Below are 7,287 nucleotides of genomic sequence, written 5' to 3'. Positions count from 1 at the left end.
AATTGAGCTTGCCTCTCCCATGAGATTCAGCGCCTCTGCGATGCTTAGGAACTTTTAAGTACACACGCTAAGCTTTGTGTACTTTCTCAAAACCACATGGTGGTCAGTGTGCACGTGAACACTTTGCGCACTTTCTAAAAATCCACAAGTGGATTAAGTTTGCACGCAAGACTCTGCAAACTATCTGAAATCTTGTACGATAAGGCTTACGCGCTCCGTTTCGTTCGCTTTCTTGAGATGATTAGACCTTGGTTCCTTGGGCTCCATTCAGACAGTGTGTATTTGTTTATACACCTCAAGCATCGCTTCCCTCAACATGAGGGGATATTTGGGTGATTCTCGTGGTAACTTAGCAGCGGTCCCCTTTTTCCAAGAAAAAAAAGAAAAAGGGTAGCCTATGAGCGCGCTACTCTGAGCTCGGAGTTCTCCTCGCATATGAGACTGAGTTCTCTGATTTTTTCCACAGAGCGCTCCAGTATTGTTTCCATAGATCGAGTTGATGACTCTCAATCATATTGTTTTAAGATGCAACATTTCATCTATGAGCTGCTCTATCAGAGTGCCACGAGAGCCCCTCCTTAGAACAGTATTTGAAAATCCATGCTATGGTAAGTGTGCACGTGAAGTCTTTGCACACTTTCTGAAATCCACACTGTGGTAAGTTCGCACGCTAGTATTCTGCGTTCTTTCTAAAATCCTATATGGTGAGGGCTTCGCGCGGTTGCTTTGTGTCCTTTCTTGAGTTAGTAAAAGCCCCGTTCATCTTGGGCGGCACTCCACCTATGTATCCTTGGATACCTATCTAAACAGGGTGTTGCTACTAGAGAACTGTCGAGACAGCTCTTTCAGCAAGCTTATGCGTAAGCTAGCGGTAGCCCCTGTGTGACAGGCAAGACTTGGTAGAAATGCTAGGTTCTTAGCCATATCCCTTTAAAGGAATCTTTCCTGATTCCAAGCCTTCAGCTCTACCCTGGGTTGGTACTTAGTGCTCGCCATGATTCTGGCCTGCACTCCCCTCAGCATGGCGGCGTGGGTATACTGTTCCCCAAAGCGCCCCCTAGAGGACGCAGTTCGAAGTTCCCTCGAAAGGGAACTGTCTCAGTTTACGTATGTAACCATAGTTCCCTGAGTAGGGAACGAGACAATGCATCCTCTAGCTCCCTGCCATGCTTCGGACGCAAGCTTCAGACGAAGAAGATAATGATGTGCTCTCCCAGTGCTGATTTATAGTCGCGCCGGTAGTGACGTCAGAGGCTGTCGCCGGCCAACAAGTTGGTGTTTTTTCAATGTATGCTTCAGACACGGGTCACGACGAGGTGTTCCCCAAAGTGCCCCCTAGAGGACGCAGTGTCTCATTTCCTACTCAGGGAACTATGGTTACATACGTAACCTGAGACAGTTCTTTAAAGTTATTTTCAGAGAAACCACAAAAATATTATACAATATTAAGCAGCACAACAGTTTTTAAAATTTAAAGAATATTAATAATAATAATAATAATATTTTTCTTGAATGTCAAAACATCAACCATTAATCACATTTCAAATTATATTTAAATAGAAAACTGTTCTTTTAACTTTTAGTAATATTTCACAATACTGCTGTTTTTTACTGTTTTTTGTTTTAAAAATTTAGATTCTTCTGGATTAATGACAACAAAAATAATTCAGCTTTGCCAAAATAAATCACAATTTAAAACATATTTAAATAGAAAACAGTTACTTTAAATTTTAATAATACAGTATTTCACAACTGTGCGGTTTTACTGTAAAAAGGCAGTTTCAGTGATAAGACTGTCTTGTAAAAACATTAATACCATCCATTCATCCATCCATCTTCTTCCGCTTATCCGGGGTTGGGTCTCAGGGGCAGCAGTCTAAGCAGAGACGCCCAGACTTTCCTCTCCCTAGACACTTCCTCCAGCTCTTCCGGGGGGATACCGAGGCGTTCACAGCCAGCCGAGAGACATAGTCCCTCCAGTGTGTCCTCGGTCTTCCCCAGGGCCTCCTCCCGGTGGGACGTGCCCGGAACAACTTCCCAGGAAGGCGTCAAGGAGGCATACGGAACAGATGCCCGAGCCACCTCACCTGGCTCCTCTCGATGTGGAGGAGCAGCGGCTCTACTCTTAGCTCCTCCCGTGTGGCAGAGCTCCTCACCCTATCTCTAAGGGAGCGCACAGCCACCCTGTGGAGAAAGCTCATTTAAGCCGCCTGTATTCGGGAGCTCTAGACCAGTGGTTCCCAACCTTTTTCCTTGGGGCCCCCCCTATGTACATATTTAACAATCCGTGACCCCACCCCATATATATATATATATAAAAATTAATCGCATCCAAAATAAAAGTTTGTGTTTGCATAATATATGTGTGTGTACTGTGTATAATTATTTTGTATATATAAATACACACATATGCATGTATATATTTAATATTTTTATTTATTTATATATAAATTATTTATATTTATATATAATATAAATTATGTATAACTGTATATACAGTATATACATGCCAAAATTTTTAAATTAATACATGCAAATGCGTGTATTTATATGCAAAATAATTACAACAGTTCACACACATATATTATGCATTAATTTTGCGATTAATTTTTTTCCCAGCACTAATATATATATATATATATATATAAGGGGTGTAACGGTTCACAAAATTCACGGTTCGGTTCGATACGATACACTTGTGTCACGGTACGGTTCAGTACGTTTTTGATACAGCAAAAAGAAAGAAATGCCAGAGAAATTTCCCTGATTTCTTTTATTTATATTAAAACTAACATAATAAAGTGTGATATTTTTTACTTTGAGTAGTTCTGGAGCTATAATTGATTCTTCTTATGAGCACATAAAACAAAACAGCTTCCTGGAAAAAATTTATAGTTTATAGTTATAAACCAAGGATTATTTTATTTCAGATTAACATTTGAGGGCAGCAATTGTAATCATAAGGTCAAAATAAAACCGACGTAATGTTACTTGAAGGCATTATAGCCTACTATTCCTGACAAACTTTCATGGTTGCAGTTAGTGTTACTACCGTAAATCCATGGTTGCAGATCTGGACACTGGATAGTTCATTCACGGCACAATGTTTCTTCCTGGTTTCCACGCGCTGTTTGATCCGTTAATAACAGAGAAATGTGAATGTTTCTCTCTAGATTTCGCAGCGATGTTATTACTTCTGTGCCGAATTCAAATGCTTTCTTTACTGGATCTCTTATCAGCGCTGTGTAGTAACAGCGTCGCATGATAACGATCGCCTCGCGCTGCACTGGTCCAAACTGATAAACGGTCCGTCAACCACACAATAACGAGCAGTTTTTGGGCACTGTTGTGGTCGCGCCGGCATCTCTTACATTATGAGCGCGCTTGCCACGCGCAACGCGCCTACATTTGAAATAACGAAATTGTAATTGAAATCGGCATTATTAGCATATGATTTTTTTTAAACTTTGAAAAAATATTTTTATATCAAATTATTAGTAGAACATTTTATGCATCTTTATTCACCTCAAAGCATATCCGCTCCCGCGCCCCCCCTGTGAACTCTGGCGCACCCCTGAGGGGGGCGCGGACCCCAGGTTGGGAACCAATGCTCTAGACCATAGGTGAGAGTTTTAATGTTAAGTTTATCCTCGTCTCCGTTCCTTCATTTGCCACAGAGCTCAACCATGACAGAAGAACCAACGATGACTGTAAGCGGAACCCCTTCTACCCTTTTCTGGTTTCCTTTTTTTAAAAAGTAAACATGGTGACTAAACATGGTGGACTGAGCATGCCGTGGCTCAATCGAACTCTGACCCTGTTAGTTATGTGAGGGTGTTCATGCGACTCACCCTTGCCATCTCCCTCGAGGGGGGAACCCTAATGATTCTGTTGCGGATCCGCATAACATATCATCACCACGCAGAGCTCCTAGACACCACCAACCTCGACTGGAAAGAGGCAGTCATCCGGTGTCTGGAGAGCCTCTGATATTGATCTGTAACCCTTCCGACAGCCATTCCCAAGTCATGTCTGCCGGCCATTCCCAAGTCAGGCCCGCCGGCCACGCTGATGTCAAGACCATTGGCCGCGACTTACACAAGCTCACCAGCCGCCTGGTTTACCCATAACCAAGGGAGGAGGATGAGGAGGGAAAGGCGTTTCACAGCCCTCCTCCCAGCCCCAGAGCTCACTCCCATCTTGGCTCCAGCCCCAGAGCTTGCTCCCGTGTCGGCTCCAGCCCCAGAGCTCGCTCCAGTGCCAGCTCCTCGAAAGCATCTTGCTGTGCCTGCTCCTCCAGAGCACCCTCCAGTGCCAGCAGCTCACAAGCACTTCCCTGACCCCCAGTTAAGCCCAGGGAGGGCTCCTATTTCCCAGTTCAGTCCAATTTAGCCTAGGGAGGGCTCCTGATTCCCCGTTTAGCTCAGGGAGGGCTCCTGACCCCAGTTAAGCCTAAGCAGGGCTCCTTATTCCCCGTTTAGCCCAGGGAGATCTCCTGACCCCCAGTTTAGCCCAGGGAGGGCTCCTGACTCCCCATATAGAAGACCAAGATGGCAGTGTGTACACATCGTCCAGTCCAGTTTTTGCAATTTTGCAGTATTTTTCCTGCTCATCTCGGATCTGTTCATACTGAACAGCTTGCTTTAACATCCTACAGCCGACAGGAGCTTTTGAATATTGGTGAGGACTTTACCAACACCAATCTTCGACTCACCCCTGAGATCTCCAGAACACCCGAGGCTACGCACTCTACCCGGCTGGGCGGAAGTGCTCGCAGGCAGTATCGAGATCGTAAACAAAGGCAGGGTAAGCGCAGAGATCTAAGAGCTAAGCTAAAGCTAATTGCTAACTGCATTGCATTGCCTTGTACCTTACATATGCAATGACAATAAAGTTGAATCTAATCTAATCTAATCTAATATAGCCCAGGGAGGCTTCTGACCCCCAATTAAGCCCAAGGAGGGCTCCTGATTCCCTGTTTAGCCCAGGGAGGGCTCCTGACTCCCCAGTTAAGCCCAGGGAGGGCTCCTGACTCCCCAGTTAAGCCCAGGGAGGACTCCTGATCCCCCGTTAAGACTAAGGAGGGCCCTAGGTCCTGAGTTCAGCGCTGTAAGTTCCCCCAAGGATTTTTTGGGGGTTTAGTAAGGCTCCAGCCGTAGAGGCCGAGGTGGGGGCTGGTGCCATGGCCTCGGAGGTGGTTCTGCCATGGCTACCTGAACTGTTTGCTCCGCCATGGCCTCCCGAGTCTCCAGATCCACCATGGCCTCCCAAGTCTCCTGATGTGCCAAGAATGGGCCCACCATCCTGTGTCTGTCCTAAAAGACCTCCAGAGTGCCCACCCCCACTCCCCGCTGGATGTTGTGTGTTGCGAGGACACCCATTCCATGAGGGAGGAGTTATGTCATACTCTGTCCCATGTTTTGTGTGTTTCTGCTCCTCATGTGCTCCATGACACAGTTTCTGTCTCCCATTGATTGTGTTAATTCCAGGTGTATCTTGTTCCTCTCTGATTATCCTGTGTTTAAAAGCCCCAGTCTATTCAGTTAGTTTTTGTCGGTTCTAGTCGTAACATCCATGTTGTGTTCCTGTGTGTCTCTGCCTGTCCTGTGTTCCCTGGAGTTTCGATTATTATAGGACTGTTTGTTAAGTTCATTCTCGTCTCCTCGTTCCTTTATTTGCCGCAGAGCTCAACCGTAACTATAATATAATATATAAAGCTTTAAATATATATTTTTTAAAACATCTTAAATTTAGGCATAAATAAAGAACAACAAAATATGACTTTACAGCAAATAAATACTTTATAAAATAATATTTACTATTTCACATATCAGAACAATTACATTTTAATACAAGTTCATTATATTCGTCCCATCCCTCAACCCCCCATCTGCCCTGCTATAAGTAACTTAGCAGCTGTTCAGTTAAACGTTCTTGCCACAGTCATTTGGTTTGATTAATTGCTCTTCCTTCTTGATTCTTTTAATGAAAGCTGAGGAGACCAGGGATTAAGGCATCCCAGTTTTAAAACGGATTTGTTATATTTTTAAAAGTGGTCCACCACAAAATACATTTCTACAATGGCCGGGAGGAGGATGAGGTTAAAGAGTCTAATAAATTGCTTATGATAGAATGTTAGGGGAACAGCCAGCCTTTAAAAGCCATTAAAGTCAAGCAGCTTGAAGCCCTAATTACAGGGACTTAACATCGGGCTGTGCTGCATTCATGCTGTGATGGTCAAATGTTAGCCTCTGTTTTGGCCTGCTGCGCTAGAGGAAGCAAAATAGACTCTCCCTGTCAAAGCGTTGAAGAGTTGTGCTGCGCATTGCTAAGATTTTCAGTCACATTGCCAAGAAACCAAATGAGAAGAGAAAATGGTAAGAATGCAAATTCAGACTTCAGTGTTAAATAACACTTGACTTTATCCATGGTTACACCCCAAAAAGCCATTAAAACATATAATAAATAAGTCTAAATTGCCCCCGAATGCTCTATTATGTGCCTGTGCCAAGTAAAATTCCACAGAAAGAAAGATGAACTGTGGAGGAGAAGGAGAAGAAAAGAGCTAAGCATTTTTCTACAAGTCGAAAAAGCTACTATAAGGAAGTATTCAAGTAACACCTCTTTACCTTGGCCCGCTTTGTTTCCTTCAGTGTAATTTCTCCTCTGGGCCCCTGTTGCAGTTTTCTAATCAATACCACATTGCGGGGAAACTAATGTAATACTCTTTATGTAATGTTATTAGTTGCCAAATGTTTTACGTAGATGGTGCATTAACTAAAGTTATTTAAATTTTGTACACAACATACCCCACAACACAACATAATAAATTACTCAAAGACAAAATATACAAAATTATTTTGTCTTGTTCATCCTAGCATTGTTTGACAAAGGATTCAGGGGCTAAACAATTTATAGCAAAATGCAGACACAATTTAATCTTGCTGTCAAAATAGTCTGCTTAGGTTTTAATTTGCCTAATGGCCAATGCAAGCAGCTCTGTGTTTGATCTTAAAATGTTCGCTTTGTTTGTAGAATGATATTAAACTCACAATGTAAACAATGAAAATGAAAAATCGAATCAGTGGAAAGAGAACAAAACAAAACTAAACAAAAACATAAAACTAAACAACTTTTTAGGCCTAAAGGGTCATTCACACAGAACATGTTTATGTGGTTAAAAAACACAAGACAAATGGGCAAAAAACATGTTTTTTAGAATGCACTGCTGCAAGGCTCAAGCTCAATTGTCAGACACTTCTGTCTAGTGAGTGTTTAAAAAACAAA

The sequence above is a fragment of the Carassius carassius genome, chromosome 28, assembly GCF_963082965.1.
Source record: "Carassius carassius chromosome 28, fCarCar2.1, whole genome shotgun sequence".
NCBI lineage: Eukaryota > Metazoa > Chordata > Actinopteri > Cypriniformes > Cyprinidae > Carassius > Carassius carassius.
Note: the sequence above shows the minus strand (reverse complement) of the source record.